The 22,103-nt window shown below is 41.4% G+C and overlaps 1 protein-coding gene across 3 annotated transcripts in view; it reads right to left on the bottom strand.

Annotated features, from left to right (window-relative positions):
* LOC138178199 (pseudouridylate synthase RPUSD2) overlaps positions 1-22,103 on the bottom strand; it is a 178,061-nt gene that overhangs the window by 95,810 nt on the left and 60,148 nt on the right. The gene's annotated exons all lie outside the window — the stretch shown is intronic.

The raw sequence follows: 22,103 nt of genomic DNA on the forward strand, positions 1-22,103 counted from the left end.
CAGAAAACGTAATTTCGAGAAAAACGTAAGAGACATTTCCAGACGTTTCTCCCTGGCAAATTTTCTGTGCGTTCATCCTTGCAACGTCATTGGAACGTCGAATTTTAACAAACGACTAACGCGATATTTTACACAGCTGAAACACAAGAAAGAAGCAAAAAAAATTATGTGATTTTAGAAACTGTCTGAGTGGCGTATCCCTTTAGCAAATTCTTTCTTCCTCGAAGCATCCAATTTTCACCCCTATGATTTGTCTCAAGCGGAACGTTCTTTGGCTCGAGATCTGCCTTGCTCGTAAATGCGCGCTAAAAGATAGATTCGCGACGAATAAGCTTCTCGGATAGTATCAGAAGCCATCGAACGTCGTTAGCCCCTCGACCGATCGAAATTCACCATCCCCTGACTAGGCAGCCCTGTTAGAGGCGACCCTTGGCGGAGCCACGAGAACGCAATCGGCAAAATAAAAGTTGCCTAACAGCGACTGGTCGACCCCGGTAATCCCAGATAGCTCTGGTACGGCGGAAAGGCGGCATCGAATAGCTGTGGGGTTGTTGGCAGGGAAACGGGGATGGAATACGCGGAAAACACGGTCGATAAGGGGGCCTGTTGCTCGCAGCGGTGTCTGAAACCGGCGGACGTTCACGAGAACTTTGGGTGTCGCCTGTGGACGAAAGCTGAAATGAAGCGAGAGGGTGGAAAAGAAGAATCGAGTTTTCTGGGCAAGGGTGGCCTTTACGAGCGTCTAGGTGATTCGAAGGCCAACCAGCCGGGGCGTATCGAGCTACGACACCGGGAATTTCGTAGGGTGACCGTCGACCCGTGAGCAAATCGAACACGTGACCGCGAGAGCCTTCTCTCCTTCCGCCGCCCTTCGTCCACACACCGCCATTTCGAGTGCCGCTTTCCGTTACCGATGCGATTCCACCGCTTCTTCTAATCGTCGCCACGCTCTTAGTCGATCTCGTTCGGACCAACTTTTCGTTTGTTCGATCGATCGAACTCGTTCGAGAGTATATCGGTCGATCAAAGGTAAAAGCGACAGGAAGATCGCGAGGAATTTCTGATTTTTATTCGAATCGCTCGGAGCACTGCCGAATCGTGCGGAATTTTTCTTACATACAATTTTGTTAAGTAAATCGTCGAATCTACTCGCGTTCTACTAACTTCAAAGTCAACCTATATTTCCGAGTTCAGAGTTAATTGACAAAGCGAGCAGAATTCTCGAGCGTCGGTATACCCCGATCGTCACTGGCTACGAAGGAAAAACGATAGAGAGAAACTTGCAGGGGAATAAGCCAGGAAAATACCGGCTGAAGATTACCCTTCGCCACTGTGAAAACTGAAATACGATATGCCCGCGCAACGGGGATGGACGTAGACCAATAAATTCCCTTCCCTCGCCCCTGTCTACTTCATTTTTGCTTCCCCTATTTCGTTCGTCTGGTGGAGACGCAGGTTTTACGAGCGGCAGACACTCGAAAATCAGCCTTCATCTTCGGCGAAGGCTGCAAAGGACGATAAGAGAACTACCCTAATCGAGAAATCGAAAGCACGAGTCGCGATACACGAAACCAGGGTCGAATAGCCTTCTTTCTTTCTTTTTCCAGTTGCGGCTGGATCGATCCCGCCAGGATAACGTCACCCCTTCCCAACAGGATCTCGCAGCACAGGGTCACTGTCTTTCGTCGTCTAGGCCTCGCCTCGTGCGAGATCGCAGACGACCTTTCCCTCCTTCTGCTCTAACCGCTCCGCCATTTAACCGAGCCCTGATATTACCCTGCCATATGCGTCTTCGTGTATCGATTTCGGGTTTAAGTGAAACGAGAATTTTACCGTTTGCAGCGAAGGGTCGATTGTGTATATATTAAACGTACATTCGATGGCTTACGCGTGTAACGATACACGAGACGTACAAAGATCGCAAGACAAATATGTTGAGGTTATTCGATGTGTAAACAGAGAAAACTCGTGGATAAATTGTAAGGCAGAAAATATATTTAAATAGAAGTGTAATTATAAGTAAGAATAGAATTTCAGCTGGTCCAGATCCGCACGCTAGCTGTGTTACCCAATAACTGAAAAACCCCGAAGCCAACGTCGCCTGTCTACTGTTTATGGTCTGACTTCGTCGCAGTCTTTTGTCTACACGCTGTCGATGGCTTCGGTGCTTGAGAAAAGTAAAAAGACCAGATGTAGAGTTTTCTTATAAGTGGTGACCACTTCAACAAAATACACGATGATACTCAAAATATTTTTTTATTACACGAATACATGATACACGAATGATTGAAAATATTATTGCCAGTACTAATCGCGATAGTCTGTCTCTATTAATTTGGAAGTACTTGCTCCGTCTTCTTCGTAACTTGATAACCAAACGGTCAATGAAATGAACTTTTTAAATAACGAAACTGCTGCGTAATACGTGAAGTTTACAGATTCCCTCTTCCGAATTGCACGTATCAACGTTTAAAAATAAATTTTCACGCGTCATGATATTCCACGTTGACTGTAATAAAGAATAATGTCGTCCTGGACATTTCAATTTATAAATTCTTCTGGCTAAATTACATTCTATCGAAGATAATAAGTTGAGCGAGCACGTACTTTTGGATAGTAGCGCATATATATACGTGTACGCATATATACAAATGACGTAAGACGTTAGTTTAGGTTTCCCTTTACACCGTGTACGAACATCGATTAACCGTTTAGCGATGCGATGACGAAATTTTTTACTTTTGTTGCGAGCGCTCTAGGCTATTTATACGTTTGCGTCATCGCACCTGAGAAAACTACGGCGATAATCGCGTTGCAAAATAATCTTCAGTTTGACGACGATCATAGGCATCGAACGCGATCGACAACGATCTCGATCTTTCGCGGCTCTACTTTTTCGACGAATGCTTTCCGACTTATCCATCTATCAACAAATTTTTAGAATCGTTTCAACGTATTTGCTAAATGTGCTATCGATCGTTAAAACAAACATCTATCGAGGAAATTGATACGCGGAAACGAAGGAACGAGAAGGAAGAATATCATTCACAAATGACTCGTTAAATCTAAATTTCGTTTAGAAAGATGTTAAATCGTCTTGTAAAATATCCTCTTTTTGCCAACCGTACACGTAAAAAGAACGTTAATTTCGGTATTGACACAGCGTATTGCATACAGCTACGGTTGATTTAATTAATATTCGATTCGACGATAATGAACAGTCAATTATACAGCAATTAGTTAGGCAACAGGACTTAACGATTCGCGAACCGATGAAATCGAGTGTCATGAAAAACCTAGCGATTATTCGATGTGTTCGCAGAGCTGATAATCGAACGGATAAGAAGCGATCATTTGGATAATCGAATGGTAATTGATAAATCGATGTATCACAGGGACCAACGACAGCCGATATATCAATAACTGCGACTATATTATACTTTTATCAGCGATGGAAACAAAGTGAAACACAGAGGGAGAATAATTCCTTTGGATAATATAAAATTTCTGGAAAATGTTTGCATCGCAAATTTAACCTTTTCCTCTTCTCTTCGTTCAATGTTTTGCAAGAGCACGATACAAGGTACAAATACTTGTTAGATGCAAAGTCGCAAGTTATTAAATAATTTATCGAAGATTTAGCACGTGCAGCGCGTATCGCAGGGCGAAACTTCGTATTCTAAGAGAATAATGTCGCTGCTAATCGGTCCACTGCACAGTCGATGAAGAAGCACTTTTTTCTTTTTGAGAAAAAGATCAAAGTTTTACAATGGCCAGCCAATTTAAAAGATAGGAATAATTTATCAAAATAGACGGCAATTGCGGAATGTAAATAACTTGAACAGATGCATCGTCGAAGGGTGAGAAAAAAATAAGAGGAAAAGAAACGAAAAAGATATTTAGATCGTTAGAAAAAGGAACGACAGCGGTTGTAAAAAATAAAGGGAGCTATAGGAAATAATAACATGACAATATCTTTGATAAATATAAGTAATTTTTCATCTTTCTGCAGCATGTGCCGTCATTTTGTTCGACGGAATCGTTATTTCTGATTTTGCAGGAAAAGACATTTGTTTTCGCTTCAGAGCTATATAGCGTACATTAAAAATTATCCGTTAAATTAATGAAACATATCTTTGTATATTTTTTTTTATTATTCGATAAAATTTTCCCAATTTGTACCATACGATATCTTTTTGTTCGGGAACGTAGATAGCGTTGGGTATTTCCTTTTAATTTTAAAAAATTTACGCTGAATCTCTTGGAGAAAATTTCTATATAAAGTTTTATTCAAACTTCTCGACTTTGGCGAGTTTACAACTCTCACGCGCAACGATATTTGAACGGGGACTCGTGCCAATTTCACGAGACAAACTTCGTTTGTTTAAAGCATAAAATAACGAGGTAGCGTGAATTCAGCAAGAAATATATTACATAATACCGAAATATCGCATAACCAAGATTCAATGTAAGATATAGCTTGGAATCTAACGACAGCGATCGATGATGTCAGGTCTGTTTACTACGATTAATGGAGTTGCCAAATTTCTATTTCCGGGAAATTGAAAGGTGGAGCGAGTGGACCTGAAGTAAAAGTAACATTTGACAAGTGACACAGTCGATAAAGCTACAAAACTACCGAAAATTAGAAACAGCGTTTTAGATAATTTAACGGCTATCAAATTTTCAAGTCCTTGCTACCCACGTCCATTGTCCATATGGATTTATTTCGCAGAGCATTAGATATTTATAAAAGACGAGTCATCGTCCAGAGAAATTCTCTGGAAATGCATTTAAAATTCATCAAAATCTTCGATACTGTATCATTCTTATTCATTGCCCTTATAGATGGTGTCTTCGAGAATTTTGGAAATTTACAGAAGATAAATTGTCATTTCGAAAATTACTCCATTTGAGACCATAAAATTTTTAAGTCATCGCCGCACCAATTGTCTCTTTTCCACGGAAGATTCGCAGATTTGCGGAAAGATGTCTGTCATTTCCGGTATTTAGCGAGCGATTAAGGGATTTTGAAAATTTGAATCAGGCTGTCGGTACCAAGTAGACCACCGTTTAAGGCTTATGTCAGGTACAGCTTTAATCGCGAGTTTCGCTTCTCAGCGCCTCGAAACCTCCACGATCCTCCTCGTTCCGTAGAGAAAGGGAGAAGCTAATTTGCAATAAAGCTTCTCTGGTGGAGTTGCGTAACGGGTCGCGACTTTTCTGTCTGCCGTCCTGAAATCCGCTTTATCGGCTTTGGCCTCGCACGATAAATGTCAAGCTTTATCCTTGATAGACAGAATGCGAGCTGCGAGAAAACATAGCGCGCGTATCCGTTTTCCCAATAGTCACCCCTACGAGTAAATCATCGATCTCGCCCTCTTACGAATACGTCGATACCGTGGCTTTTCCTTCCACGCAGCTTATTTTACATTCGTGAAATAAGTTTATCCCGCGTATGAATACCCACGATAGAACGACGTTTAATAAAGACTTCGATCTTTAGAAACGCTGGTTATCCTCGATACAGATTTTAGCGACGTATTATTCGTTTGTTTTCGGAAGAATCTATTTTTTATAACGTTTCATAACGCTAATTTTGTTTGCAGACGTAAATCGCATTATCTTTCCTTCGACGTTTTATCAATCATTTCCTCGCTTCTTGTCGATATTCTGTACGACGTTCTTGTTCAGTTTCTATTCCGTTCATTTTCTGCGGATATTCAAAGAGCTTCGATAGTCGATCTAAGATTCGAACGTGTCTGGATAAAATTGAAACAAGATTCCCGAGGAAGGGCGTGAAAGGTACGCGAAGGAAGTTCGTTAAATTCGAAGACAGACCACTTGCTCGAATCGCGGATTAAAAAAGTTCTCGATCGTTGCTGTGACTCTGTTTAGTTTTGCAACTCGGTCGAGCAAGCTCGTCGTTTCGAGGAACGATAGATCTGTAAATTCTAAAGTTCTCAACGTATTAGATAACAACGGAATTTATCGGCTAGTCGTTTGCGTAACTCTTGCATGCATGGAAATGTCTAACTATTGACAGCTAATTTCACTTCTAGTAGCTACGGCTGATAATCGTGCAGAACTATTACGTCTCTACTGCATCAAACATGAGAAAGTCGAGAGACCGGTCGTGTTATGGGCGTTGAAATCACTGGAATCGTTCGCTAGAAATCACCTCAATCCAGATACGCTTAGTTTCCTTACAGAGACGTAATTACAAGGTGGCTTTATTTTGCGATATTGCGCGTTTAATATAGCTCATTGCTATCGGTTATTCGTTGTAGGAATAAACAAAGAAGAAACATGCTTAATACGATACTTAACATCCTGAAAATTTTCCTCGTTTTGCCGTCTTTGAGATTTTAACGGTATTACACGTTTAAAAACATGTTTAAAGTTCGTTAAGGAAACAAAGTACGTAAAATATGACAGCAACCAGAATCAACTGGGAAAAAACTTCTTTCGTCATTCTACGAGAATACCGTGCCAATTACAATTTCCAATTTAGCAACGAACATACTCGTCGAGGAAATTCTTCGCGTTATTATCTCGTGATGCAACGAGCGAGTAAAAATCGTCGCGCTGAACCAGCTGCAACGTGATATAACAACGTCTCCGTTGCTCAATGAGCGCGTAGAAATCGCGCACGTGGCTCGATGAAAATTACATCCCTTTCACGATCAACCATCGACGTTGACTTCAACGACGTTGCTACGCTAGAATAACGTGTAATGCGCGTTATGATCGATCGTCTCCTATATGGAAGCAACGCGCGTAACGCGCCGTGTCCGAATTTACCGAAAGAAATGAAAATGGAAGGTACATGAAAAGATACGTGCATAATGCAAAGGGGAAAGCAAGTTTTCATCCGTGCGCTTTACCAAAAATCATTTAAGTCGCCGAGAATATCACAAACCTATAAAATTTTACGAGGAATTATCAATTTATCGCTTTGAGTAATTTCAGGGCGACGTCTTTCGACGTTCAAACATTTCAGGGCAACGTTCTTCCTCGCGTTTCAGAAACACGATGTACGGAGAACCGTAGTCCAACGATTGCATCTTCTCCGCAAACGTGGCACGACGACCGCATCCGGTAAGCCATCGAAAACGATTGTCCCGTGAACGCCAAGTCCGCACAGCCGATTAAATTTCAACGATACGATTCGATTCCTTCGTTTTAACGGGCCACTTGTCGTTTAATCGTGCCACAGACATCACGGATCGAATCATTGGAAACTCGCAGCTTCCGTCGCGCGACAGTTAACACGGTACATTTACGTGGAACAGAGGGGTGACACGAGGTCAAAACTGCGAACAGGAATTTCGACGCGGTTCGCGGTTTAACGTGGTCTGGCCACCAACGTCGCGACGCGGTTCCAATCACGACCAGTTTATTCCCTGTCAATCGCAATTATTTCGAACGCTATCGAATCGGATATTAATCTTTCTGTCTGACCCGCGACCGCACCAACGTCCTCATCCCCTGTTCGATTAACACGCATCCATGTCCGGCAGACGGTTTTTACGTTTCGTTACTGCCGCCTCTTTTCAGACCACCTGTGGCTGTGTTTCAAAGGGCAATCGAAAGGGAATACGCGAGAGACGTTCGCGATCGAGTAGGAATTTTAATAGCGATAGAGAACTCTGAACGATAACGTTTGCGGGGACAACGGCAGAGGGGCAAATGTCAATTTTAACGAATTTTCGGTTTAACAGATTTTACCGCGCTCCTGTGTGCGCTCTTCGCCATTGGCCATGTCGCATCGAGAATGGAAATTTTCTGATTTTTACCTTAAGTAGTGGCGTACAACGAGAAGCGAACACCTTTCATTTGTTACAGTTAAAATTACAAGCAAAAGTCTAAAACGATACGGAATAAAATGACGTTTCATTTCGGTATACGAGAAAAGATGAAGTTATGACATCATATTGTTGAAAAACACGTTTTCTATGACATTTCCCATTTTCCCGTAGATCAACCCATTATCTCGTTAGACTCGTACAACGACTCGTAGACGTACGCTGTCCATCGCGAGTATTTGGGTATCTTGAGTGCAATTTCATCGAAAGATTTGTTTTCGTTGTTTTCTTAAAAACGTCGCTGACTTTTCCAAAGCGTCCAAATATCTCTTTGAATTTCGTTGTTTTTGCTCCGCGAAAGATCGTAATTCCACACACATATCGATGACAGTAATAAAAAATATCTCGGAAAGAGCTCGGAAACCTAAACAGCAGGAATCGAAAAACGACCAAATAAAAGACACCACGTAACGAATTGCGAGAGGTAGTGAAATGAATTCAAGAATAAAAATATAGATATTTCTGGTTTTCCATTTGTCGAATTTCCCTTGCAGGTAAGAGGCAGAATTGTAGCAGCTTCGCCTTATATGCGAAGTGCAGGAAAGTTGGTCGAAGCTAGTTCGTTATCCAAGCATCGTGTCCGCGTCTCGTTACCAGGTTGTGGCAGTCAGCTTGTTGGAAGCTGCACGTCAGATAGTAATGTTGCTCTTTAGAGAGAAGGTGCACGTAACTGGATTAATCGTTATCCAGTCCGTGGCTTGTGAGACAAATTGGCCGAGATCCTCTCATCTCGGCACGAATCCCATAACCCGAATCCAAGACCATCGCGTGTCAAGGCAAACGGGACAATTATTCCGTGCCATTAACCTTACGAGATATCTTTGAAAATCCTTTACATTCTTCGACTGTATCAAATCTCTCTCTCTCTTCTTCCTTTCTCTTTCCTTTAGAAGAAGGGAGTTTTGTCACTAAGTAGCAGTTACGTTACTGTTCAAAGGTACGTGGACACTCGCTTACTCGCGAGAGAATGTAATTCGGTTACAAAATTACAAATTAAAGCTGAAAAACGTGGTAAGTGGAATTTCTCGTATTTCCATTTTAGGAACAATCGCATATCGTCGACACAAATGAAGCAAAGTGTGCGCATATTTATTTACAGGAACGCAGAGATATCTATCGCGTAGATGGCAGAGGTACCGTTTTGCGCAAAACGCTTCTCGCCATCTTCCTTGATGTAACTAAACTAATTTGCAATTGTTCTCGGCACAAGCGGCGTGGCAAGTTCCGAAGTTTGTCGCGGCGCGCCAGTTGCAAGCAATTACGGGGAAATTTGCATCGATATTTCTCTGGTTCCATCCTTGAATAATTGCGAAATGCGAGAAAAATTAACCCGGTGGTCTGCAGTCGGTAAAAGTATAAAAGTTGCCCGATTAATTCTCGACGAAATGCCTAGAAATTGAGGATAAAATAAATACTCGTCGTAAAAATAGAATCGACTTCCGCGTCGGAGAAATCTTCGCGATTATGTAACAATGTTTGCTCGTAATCGGCCAGGCCTACGTCCGTCAGATTCGTCGAGAACCGACGATATATTTTTCAGAAATACATCGCATTATGTTAATCACGACTCGACCTTGCGTAATATTTCGTTACAGGGTGGAAAAGATCTTGTCGCATCGTTATCCACTCGATTCATATCGTTTTTTCCTCGTGTAACGAGATGGTCGATTCGTTCAACCACTCGTTCTCCGTTAAATTCTTCTCCTCTCGGAACCAAATACCTTGAATTTTCTCGATGGAAATTAAGCGACGACCCGTAATTACTACCGTTGGAAAACGTTCCATCTATTTTTATTCTTTCGTAAATCTGGATCAAGTCGATCTCAACCGATTAAATAAATATCGGAGGATTTTATCGTCACAGTATGCATACGAGATACTCTGCTTGTTATTTCCTAGTCTATAATTTCACACCAGAAATACAATTTTATTACGATACAATTTTACTAAAACCTTATAATTCGAATGCGTAGACCGCGTGTGAAAGATACAACGAGTTTATTTTCGTCGATCGTAACTTTTAACTTTTGTAAAGTATCGCTAATTATAGCATTGGTCCAGTTGCGTAAGAGACCGATTAGAGATAGTTTCAAATCGACCGAAAAACGAGAATTGTACAAGTGGCATAGACGATGTTCGCGTTGTCAACGTTAAAACTGCTGGTTGCTGCAGTCACATTGATTCGTCGGCCGTTTCGTTTCGCCATTGGATAGAACCGCTAAGTGTTAAGTCAATATCGGAAGGAGGTGGAATAGGAGCAATCAATTGTGTTCCTTGCCCACCACGAACAGAGCGTAAAACCGGATTCTCCGAGCAATTCGGCGAGTCGAAACGTTCACCATATCCAGGATCGTTCCCGCTTGTAAATCGATATCGCTTTATTACATGGAGCTTCTGTAAACGAGCGTCATAAAATCATAACCGAGGCAATTTCCTTCGCCGATAACTTCCATTCGGCTACCTTAAACGCAACCCTGTGAACCTTGATGGTCACTTTGTTTAGCACCGTTCCCTTTTCAAGCGCAATGGTATACGACGATTAAACCAATCACCGATTAAACCAAATATCCGATAGAACGTTGTGCTCCTCGAAAGAGAAAGAAAATCAGCAAATACCGGTGGAGTATAAATTTAATAAGCATGCGAGTTTGAAATTCGTGTACCTTCGAATTCTGGGCATCTAGAATTCTCAAACGAAGGATTCTACGAGTTCGGAGATGTAAAGTTCGAACTATCGAGTTTAAAATTCTCGGAGCATAGAATTTTTAAATTTAGCAACAGTTAGAACGAAGATTAAAATTTCTGTGAATTTAGAATTCTCGAAAGGCAGTTTTTAAAATTTGTAACGTTATAGAAATCCACGCGATCGAAACTTTCAAGCTTTCATATTATCGACTTCTAACTTTTGGAATACTGCAATTTCAAAAATTTGGCAGTCTATAGGAATTTGCGAATTTCAGTGATTTACAGATTTCCAGCGTCGAACTCCATAATTTTGAAATTTATTTCTTTGGATACCAGAGCTGGAGAATTTCGTAAATTCAGTACTTTAAAGCCTCCAACCACCTATGTACTACAAGTATAAATAATCGCGTTGGCACACGATTTCACAATGAATGAAATTCCCACTTAGTCGATACCGCTAACACGATAAATATTCATGGGGAAACACTGCACAAGCCTCTCTCCCCCCGTGATAGTCTAAATTCCCTTAGATATACCTGTCGATGGTAATTTCCATTTTAAATTTCCCAACGCCGTTCAAACGTTCCGCGCTCGCTAATCGACACGCGAGCTTTCCGGACTCGCTTACGTCCCCATCGACTTCTTACAACCCTCTAAAAAGAAATACGACGTTGGCGCATGTGAAACGTCACTTTGCGAAAGTTCCAATTTCCCAAACTACTGATTATCAATCACATTAAAGAAAAAGGAACGTCCTACGAACGACGCGCAAATTCAAAATATCCTTAAAAACGTATAAACTGAGTATAAAACGTATAAACGTATTAAACGTATAAACTCTATGTGATATTACGAATATAAATATATCGTTCGGGGAGGACTAAGGGCATTCTCCATTGGCGTTAGATCATTTTTTAACGCAAATTGTAAACGTCTCTCGTCTGCGTCGGAGCTAGTCGACATCCTGAGAACTCCAACGAGCCATTCGGCGTTCAGCCCTTGTATCGAACCGCACTTCCTCCACGTCATCGGCTTTATTACCCTACCGATCATAAATTTCCCAGGTTTACAAGTGTGTGCGCGTGTACACGCGAGCAGCCCCTAATGGCAAAGCTGAAGAAATATCGGCGACACTAACACGGAAAATAGTAGCGGGGTGAGTCTTAATATAAAATGGGAAGGAAAATGTTCCATCCGCGAATAATTAGGTCCTCGAGTATAAAACGGAACGCAACTGAACACTCTGTATGGAGCGAGTGTTTGTTTACGAGCAAATCTTGTATAATCTTCCTTAAAATCGAAACGCTGATCACCGCTCGGTAGTAAAAAAAGAAATACCTGCCGTCGCATAAACGATCAGTCCACTCGTACGTTACTTTTCCCCCATTAGGCGTAACCGAAAGAAGGAACGGTCTGTTTTTCAAGAAACGAGAAGCAAAAGTGGTGTGCGAGATCTTATCGGACGAGACAAGCGGATGATGCACGGTTGACCGCGAAACTCCGTCGCGATTACGTTGACCCGATAGCGAAGACACTAAGCCAAATGGGAAAAGTTTAACCTGCGGCTGGAAACTCGAGTGGAAATTCGATGGTTGTACCGGATCAAATTCGAGCTGGTTTCCGATCCTTTGAGACATCGTGTTTCAACACAATACCCGACGTGATTCGTCCTAATCGGTTTTCGACTAGCTACGATCGACGTAGCAGGTTACGAGGCTCTTTCGATGGATTTCGGGATGTATTTGACAGGTGCAAAAGCGGACCACCCTCTAATATTGATACTCGATAAGGAATTATATAGCGGTGGACTTTAGCGCAGATATTCCGTGGTACGGCACATTGTATATTACGTTTCTATATTTCTTCTAGTAAGGTATATCATAGGCTGCCTGAAAAAATTATAGCCCTTTCCACGTAACGCTCTTTGATAATACCGACGTAATACTTTACAAGCTAACGGAAAATCGTTTGGTCTTGAACAAAACGTAGATCGAGAATTTAATACAAATCGAAGTTGTGGCAGGGATTACGGTTTTAATTCAACAAGGGTAGCTTGTATTCGTAACAAAGTTTAGTTTGAATGCCAGCTTCAGTTCCAATCGTACAAACGAAAATTATTAAATAGACGAGAATTATCAAAAGTTATCCGATAAAAAGTAAACGACCAGCGAAACGGACATCCTGCGCTTTCTCTTAAAACTCTGATTCCAAAGAGATACTTTGAAATTATCTTGAAATTCCTCCATGAATTTCCTAAACGGCGTGTACTACATATTTTATGCGGCTCTTCGAATCTCTCGATCGAATTACTTTTGTCTCTTTTATTCACCCTGATTCAAATCGAAAGAACGACAATACCTCTTATCAATCTTACACAATAGGAATTCAAAATGAAACAGAATTTATATTCAAACACACAATGGCCTATTACCCACAAATTCACTTATCCGTCCTGCGATTCTATGCGACGAAATCACGAATTCTATTCGCGAACCTCGGCTCGATTCACCGAATTCGTAGCGTCGATATTTCGTAAAAAATCACCCGATCGCGTCGAGGGTACTAACGACGTGATCATTCGTCGGTTTCCAAGCCCACAGATCCCACCACCCTGCCTTCGATGTGCCGTCCACGGAATCCAGCCGTTGCAGTCGATTCGAGGGGTGGAGTATCAATTTCTTTCTCCAGCCACAAAATAGCCCAGGTCGCGCATCGAGCATGCCCCTTTCTCCTCTCTCCCACCTTCTCTCTCTCTCTCTCTCTCTCTCTCTCTCTCTCTTTCTCTCTGCCTCACTCGCCCCCTCCCCCCTCAAAAGACGAAAAAGTGAAAAAAAGATCGTCTCGTACGGCAAACGGAGAACAGAAACGTGACGAACGACCGTGAATTTAAATCGAACCGGAAGCTTCTCGAAAAGCTGCTGATAATTTCATTTTTTAACCGAGTGCTGACTCGACCGAGCTCGATAATCGCGATTTAAGCTTAAAATACGACTTCGGCTACCCAGCTGGATTATACACTTCGCCGTATATTATTCTCGTTCTTTACGACCAACAGCTTTTCCGACCGACTTACCTTTTGACTCGACTATTTCTCCGATTGTTTGATGTATACGAGACTTTTGTTGGTACATCTTTCTACGATTAGATTACGGTTTACGCGAAACACCCTCCATCATCGCAAGATCACGGCGCTTTAGACGGAAGTTATCGAAAAAAAAATAAAGTAACTAAAATATAAATATGGCAGAAAAGAAAAAATAGTTGTAAAATAAATATAACAAAAGGAAGCAAGTTCAAAATGGCTGTTCAGACTTCCTAATTACTTAATTTTTCAAACGGATCAACCTCCTGCAGAGTTAATTCGTGGTTGCAATAGTAATTAGCCGTTGTTGACCTAATTAGTTAAAATTCAGAGCGTTGCGATAGTTAGAAATTTGTAAAAAGCTCGGATCAGATACATGATTAAAAGTCTTGATCGAGTTATGGCGAAGTAGATTTAGAGTAAGATAGTTGGAAATTCCGGTACAAACTTCTACGCTAGGCTAAGCTCTACGTTCCAACCCTTTACGTCTTTCGTTCCTTTTTAACCTTCTTCCTCCCTTTTGCTTCCTTTTTTCCTTCCTTCCTTCCCGTTTCTCCGTGTTCTATTTTCCTCTACCTTATCGCTTTGTTCTTCTTATTCTCTTCTTTCCTCTCGATCTCCTCTACATTCTTCGCCTCTTTCTCCCTTTCTTCTTATTCCCTTCTTTACATCCCTGTCTCTGCCTCTTTCTATTTCCCTCCCAAAGAAGAAAGAAGATACAAATAAGGGATAAAGGGTATACAGAGAGACAGAGGTCTCGGCTTATTTGTGATCGGTCGACGATCAACGATAGCCGAAAGAGTAGCTAGAGTTGATCACGCGAGTTAATCAGTACGGTACTCGATTAGAGAATTAGCAATGGTCCGAGAGAGTATTTACGAGTAGGCGAGTAATCGATCCTAGCAACATGAGATCGGTGTCTTTCCCTCCGCTGTTCATCGATCAGCTGCCCTTTGAGCTGGAACGCACAGATACGACGAAGAGAACGGTTTATTACGGTGGCGTTTTCTCCTAGTCGAGATTCGTCTCGCGATATATCGACTCTGAATCGGTTGAAAATGCATTATTCGTTAATCCACTGTGGGATTTCGCGATTAAACAAATTCTTCCCATTGAAATTTATATCATCTTCCCGTATCAGTTAGAGGAAATAGTTCCTCTCTTTTATCGTCTTCTAATTTCTCAAAAAGAAATAAATTTATTTATTGGATATACAAGATTTTTAAACAAAATTTAATAAAGATGAATTAACAATTTTAATAAATCGCGTACAAGTAAATCTCGGTAAACGATGCGCGATATCTTCTCTTCGTCGTTACGACTAGAAATGTTATAAATAATAAGTTCAATGAACGATCGATGGACGATGAATAAATTTTAGAAATTGTTACAACTGGATTACGTCAAAGGGAATGATTAAAGTAATTTAACGATGATTATGGACTCTTCGATGCGTATTAACAACGGAATAAATAAAATTGTGCGAATCTAAAATCAACCACTTTCCGAACTTGTATGGTGTGCTTGAGAAATTAGACGGAAACAAAACGTACAGTTTCGAGCGTCGTCGGATATTTTTCACGTAGTAACAAATTCTAGCCAGAACTCGAGTTAATTAGTACAGACAGAGGGGAGTTTTGCTCGTGTTCGACAACGATAATTCATCGTTCATGGATCGAAATTGTCGCCGATCCGTGCTCTGCCTGCAAACTCCAGCATTGGGAATAGCGAAGCCAGGACACGTAAGCAAACAACACGCGGAAAATTGTACGAATTTCTTGTTAACGAACCCTTTCGGCTCTCGACGATATCTGTACGCGTTTGTGGACACGTCGATTCGATCGAAATAATTCCTATTTCCGAATTAGATATTTCTTGAAAATTACCAGGAAGATTCTGGTCTTTGTTCTAGCTTTTAACTCGATAATTCGAGAAAAATGTAAAACTTTGCCCAAATGTAGTTCGTGCGATGCAAATAACGGAGCGATTGCTTTTCCTGCAGTAAAACGGTTTTAGGGGTAAAAACATCCCCGAAAAATATTTAAGAAACTATACAAGATATAGGCGAGCAGTGAAATCAAAAGTCGTAGTGTTCTTTATGGATGCGAAAGTTTTCAAAACAAAACTTTTCTTCGAAATTTACCTCCATTACCCATAATTTTTTGAAATTTTATTTTCTCCTGTCACAGACATAGATGATGATCTTCGCAACAGCTCCTTACAAATATAATAAATAATCTGAAGCAACAAAATTTCTTGAGCTCCTGCCAAGCTACGGCAACTTGTGCAAATTATTTATGATAATTAAATTACATATACTATTATGTTAAACCATATACATAATTCTATACAAAGATCCAATTTTTTTTTAATTTTTCAGTTGCCGAACTTCCCTTGCAAATTCTTTTTTTTTTTCTTCTTTAATTATATTCTGAAAATTTCATACCGGTGTTCGAAATTTTCTTGAAAAATGGCGATCCTTCCATGACGTAACCTAAACGTTCTCGCGTGAGAATCTTCAACGATGTCAAGTGGTCGTAAAGCATTTTACCCGTCGCCAAAACTCGAAGACTAGTCTCTTAGGATCGATACTGTAGGACGTTCGCACTGCTTAGAATTTCACAGTCTACGCCCAATAATTTTCTCTCTCTTTTATCCTGACTCTCGAAGGCGTAGCGTTTTCTTTATTAATTCCATCGAGACTCTCCCTCCGCAATTTCCTTCTTCCACCCAATCTTCCTATTGAAAACACGTAACCTCGGCGGGTGAATCGTACCATGGATCGTCCGTATTATCGCGAAAATTGATCATCCCTGTGGATCGACCTTCTCGAATCTTTCATCGAAACGCTGTCTCGTCGATGAATACGCGTAATGCAACGCGATTCTTCCGATTGCCTGGTTCGCGGCTCGTTTTAGATACGCGCGTATCGTCCCGGTCTATTGCTGGTATTCACAGTAGTTTCTCGTCGATGAACTCTCCTTCCCTTTTGCTTACACGCGAGGCTGATAGGCGGCAATTCCGTACCGGGTTCCGGTTTATCGCGACCTTTCATCGAACTCGCGCCACGAGACAAAAAGGAGATCGTAGCCCGTGCACCGGCGAAAGGAACTCCGTCGATCGTGATTAATCCTTCATATCGTGCCCGGGATTTACGGGTTTGCAGTTTGCCTGTAGCCGGCTTCCTGTTGCTTGGTCGAGTTGATGAAAGTGTTGCGAAAGTGTTCCGTTGGGTAACGTTGTCGGTGCTCTCGAGTGGAAGAAGGAAATGGAAAGGTTCGTGGGGATATCGAAACGTTATTTATGTTACATAGAAACGAAATTGATCGACTCTATCGAGGTTAATCGTTTAATTTCTGAAATGTGAAACGTTGTTTGTCCATTCCAGTACTAAGGTTAACCGTTCTTCGGATCATTTTGCACGCCTAATCGTACCTTTTTATTCTTCGATTTCGACAAACTTTTCAAGTTCGAGGAAAATACGAAAGAATGTTCGTTGATACGCGTGACTTCCGTCCTTAAAATATTTTCTGCAACATTTTTGATTGTTCGTCGATCTAGGATATTTCTAAAACAAAGGTAAGATCGAGATAGAAATTCAAAATCCGTGGCAGAGTTGGGAAAGCTTCGGAGGATGTAGACTTTAGCGATGATTTGAGAACGCGCGGAATTCACAAGTACGCGGTGGCGATAGACGAGACGTTGCATAGGGTTTTCCGATTCCTGATAGTCTTTCGGCGAAGGAATCCTCGGTTTGGAAGCAACGAGCGGAGAAAATGGCACGCGAGAGTAAAACAAAGTGGAAACAATGGCCGACTAACGAACAGCAGCCGGAGAATGTAACAACTTTCCGTGCAAGTTGCTTTTCTTTTTCGTTCTTCCGGCGAATGGGCCGCGGAGAATCGAGACGCGCTAATGGAAAAGTGTTCCCCCCGGTCTGGATCGAACGATTCCCCGTGCGAATCGTTGAAAATCGCGTCCATTACTTACGAGTGGAGCGATCTGGGACGCGGAAATGGAGACCGGCCGTAGCCGAATTCTTCTCGCGACGAGAGTCTTCGATGATCCGCCAACGCTGCACAATGCAACTGACAGAGATTGACTAAAACGTCGTTAAAATGAAATACAGACGTTTCCGTGAAAGAAGAGAGTCGTGGGGATTTCAAGCGAAAGACCAAGAGAATATCGGTAAACCGATAAATGGCGGTGAATCGGATGGAACAACGTTTTTCATTCTTGCTGATGCAACTTTCCAATTTGTCCGACGATATATGTCTATTCTATAGATGTGCCATGTAATTGTCCCGAGGATAAGATGGTGTCAAACCATCGTAGCCCTGGTTTTGCTTTTGCAGAGATCTTTCGAAGAATCGTCGACCTTGTCTTTTTATTATCCCGCATGATGTCACGGTAGAGTAAGAGAGCGTAAGAAGAAAAAAATTCTTATTGTATTTAAAAATAGCGAACGACCATGAAAGGTACGAAGTCACGTGGGAAAACTAAAAACGAAGCGTAACGAGGGGTTAGCTCGATCTCGTAGTACGTGAATTACGATCGTAATTACATCTTCCATCGTAACAATAGCTTTCAGGTTCCTTACAAAGAATATACGTGGATATATGGCAACTAGGCTTGTGAAACCGACCACCGATTCCTCCCATTGTCTCCTGTGTAGTAAATACGATTATAACGGACACAACGTTGATAGAGAAAAAATTAAAACTCGGTCAGAAGCTACACGATATTGGCCATGTTTTTACCTAAATATAAACCAAGCAAACGATATTTTTGACAAACAGCACTTCATAAAATGTACAAGACCCCTTTGGTCTTGATTCTTCGTTACTCCGTGCGCAGCGTTAGTTTATGTTATCTAAAAACTCTCACCCTTGTAGGATAAGACGATGGGGGAGGATGGCAGTCAGGCGGCCTAGAGCCGCTTCATCGCCGTCCCAACGGACCAACTAAAAGGGGCGATAGCGCTAGGGGCAATGTCCCTCCTCCCTTAACGCCAAATTCAACAGTCAGGGAATTATTAGGACTGGCTCGAACAAGAGAAGAGGGTGCAACAGAAGTTAATTCATAAGAGGTCCGACACTACTCTGCTGTTACCCGATTATTAGCAACAGCGGAGTGTCCATGAGGATTTCTCCACGTACAAAAAAAAAAAGAAAAAAAAGTTTACGTTATCTACCCTATGTTGATAAATAAAAGAAAAAGGTAAAGGAGCAGCAATTCTTGATATTCTCTGATCAAATAAAGTACTTTACACTCTATTAAGCATCGATATTCCTTCCCTTCGATTTCATTAAATATTGGAATTTCATAAACCGAATAGCAGCGCATATCTGACTACGTACAACGTCAATATCCTAGTAATATTTCCTGTAAACCGTGCTTCCTACATCGGAGCAAGGAAAAGCTGCCTGAAGCTTAATCTCACCTAATTACAACGTCTGCCACATGCTGTCCTCGAGCGGTGGTCTCTCCCTTCGAGACGAGCTTTCAACGAGCGAAAGAGGAAAAAAGAACTTCAAAGAGCAGCCCCGCGTGTCGCGTGGGACTCTAATTGATTCTCGTCGACGTCCTCCGACGATTCCCGTCTCGAGAAAAACTTTCCACGAGCTTCAGACAAGGGTAAGAGCGTCACGATTCACCGACGGTTGGGCGATGTTTGCGGCGAACCGAAATCGACAGCCGGAACGAAGGTGAAGACGGCGTCAAAAGCGATCGCTTTTACCAAGATACGAAGAAAAGTCAGAATTCGAGCGCGCCGAACCGACATGCCAACCCGTGCGAACGTGATACCAGAGAGAGGGAAGGGAGGATTATTTGCATCTGGCGACAGGATCACGTAGACTGGGATTACACGCGTCCTGAATCTTTCATCGGGGGAGAAACGTTGTCGGCCAGCCGAGAATCGTGATTCCTTGAATACACGAATTCGGCAACCAGTTCGGCTCGCGATACACGATCGAAACTATTGAGATTGAGTTTTCGCGAACCGATGGACCGTTAAACTTTAATCTTAGTTAATCCGTCGAGGATCAACGTCGCGTTAACGCGACATTTCGTTCACAATTTTTTGTCAGTCAGTTTAAATTATCAAAGTCCGACGAATTTACATCGCGGATACGAAAAGAAATTCCAAGAATTTGCTCCATCTATTTTTCAACGCTTCTATTTCTTTTTCCATCTCGATTCTACATCTACGTTGAGATTCGAAGAAATTGAAACACCTTACGATTCGACGAAGAGCGAAGGAAGAAAAACTCTTTGCTTCGGAAAATGGCATTGAAGACTATGCTTCTAAATAATATTATAAAACGGTAGATTTTAATAGCCCGGATAAAAGCTATTAGTTTCGGTTCTAGCGAAATATATATGATGGATGACTCTTAACGAAGTACGTAATTAATCTTTTGGCCTAAGAAAGTTAATAGTGATTGATGAACATTGACGCAAGACCGAAGAACGGTAGATTTCGTTTGAACAAAAGATCATTGAAAATTTGCAAGTGCGATCCTCTGTATGGATAAAACCTTACGCTCCACTCGACCAAATAATCGATTGTACGATTTTATTCTCGATAAAATCCTTAAATTAATCTCCTCGATAGAGAAACCGAACGAGTGTTCGATATTGAACTAAAAATGAATAAAGGTAAATTTTCTGTAGAAAAGGATATATATCGTATATCGAACGATATCGTAAAAAGAGACATTACGTTGAACGACATTGTGCGTAGCAGCTACTTGATTTGCAGTCGAGTAATGGATTGTTGATTGTTGACTCTTAGCAGAGCGATTAATCTTTCGAATGCAGAAAGTGTCGAGACACGACTAGAGAAAAGCAAACTTCAGCTTTAATTAGGAACTGAAAAATGAAAGGTAGAGTTTAATAATGCGCGGGGTGTTAATATTCGCGTGAATACGTTTTTCATCAAGATCCTTGCATTTCTAATCTACCTAACGTTATACGACGCGGCGTACACGTTATGATGGAAGTTGTGTCACGCACGAAAGCGGAAAAGCGAAGGTCTTCGTGATAAACGCGGCACTTAATGTCTATTGTAGTTTACGAGTTGCCTCGTGAAACAGTGTACGCTTTAAAATTGAATTCTCTTTGAAATTTACAGCGTCCACAGGCCAGAGAAAGAATGACGTTTCCCATCTACCATGCACGAGGAAAAAATAATTTTCCAAACGTTGCTCACATCGACAGCTACCGACCTGTATTTTTATGGTTCTCAACTTACCTGAAACAAAAAGATAAAAATATCGTTGTAAAACCATCGTCGATTTGCGTGGAACAAAATATTCGAAATAAATCATCCAACAAAATTATCTCGCAGATATATCGCGCGTAAAATGCAAGGTAAATCGAAACGAAATTCAGCGTTTCGATATTTCTGCGGAGATCACCGATCAAACGGAAGCAGAAATGTTAGCTGCGTTTCTGGATGCGACTTCTCTTGTAACGATACCAGCGTGACCGATTGAAATCGGATTACCGTTGAATTTCAACAAAGAACCAGCAAATCGGATCACGCGAGGATCGATCAACGTTTTCAGCTTCGTACATCCGTAACGCGTGTAATTTAATTTTAAAAAAACACACACAGAGAACAAGAGAGCGAAATAGAATCCTCGCGAATGAAACCGACCGACGACTTACGTTTCGCGTCTCATTTCTTTCAAGGAACATTTCTGACGCTTTCCAATTTTTAATTTTTAAAGTAAACAAGCATTCATCGTTCGAAGACAGGTTCGTTACGATACCAGACAGTTTTGTTTTTCTTCTCTGTGTTTTTATACCTTTATCTCTTTTTTTTTTTTTTTTTTTTTTTTAGTCGTAAAACCTTTCTGCGAGAACATCTACGACGATTCAAGGCATGTTCCGGAAATTACTTTCGATTCTTTTCTATTTCACTGATTTTACTCCGCTAAATGTTTATTTTCATAGCATATTCATTCGGACGGTATCCATTCTCATATAAATCTCCATTTTGTTGATTGAAAGACAGAAATCGAACGAGTCGTTGGACACGTGTCATACGTTGCTTACTTTTTCCCCCTTTTCATGCTTGCCGAGCTAGAATCAGTCTCCATTCGCGTCGTTCCACAAGACAGATGTATCTTTCTTAACCCAATCGACGTCTGCACAGTTGCTAGCTGGAGGCTCCACGTACTGTCGACTATAGCACTTGATTTCGTAACTCTGCATTATCGTTCGGTCTGCTGATATAAACAGCGCCGATCGAAGATTCGCGAAATCTTTTACTTAAATAACACGAATCGTTTTAAAGATACGATTGTTACTCGTTCGCACGCTGTCCGCCAACACGTTCGAACGACGTACTTGTGAACAGCGTTCGTGGACATGTTTGCTGGTGAGAACACGGCTTAGCAAATAATTTTCATACGTAACTGAACAACTCTGAAAATCTCTGAGCAAGAAATCTGCAA

This window comes from Bombus flavifrons, chromosome 3 (genome assembly GCF_040668555.2).
Source record: "Bombus flavifrons isolate JBK064 chromosome 3, iyBomFlav1_principal, whole genome shotgun sequence".
NCBI lineage: Eukaryota > Metazoa > Arthropoda > Insecta > Hymenoptera > Apidae > Bombus > Bombus flavifrons.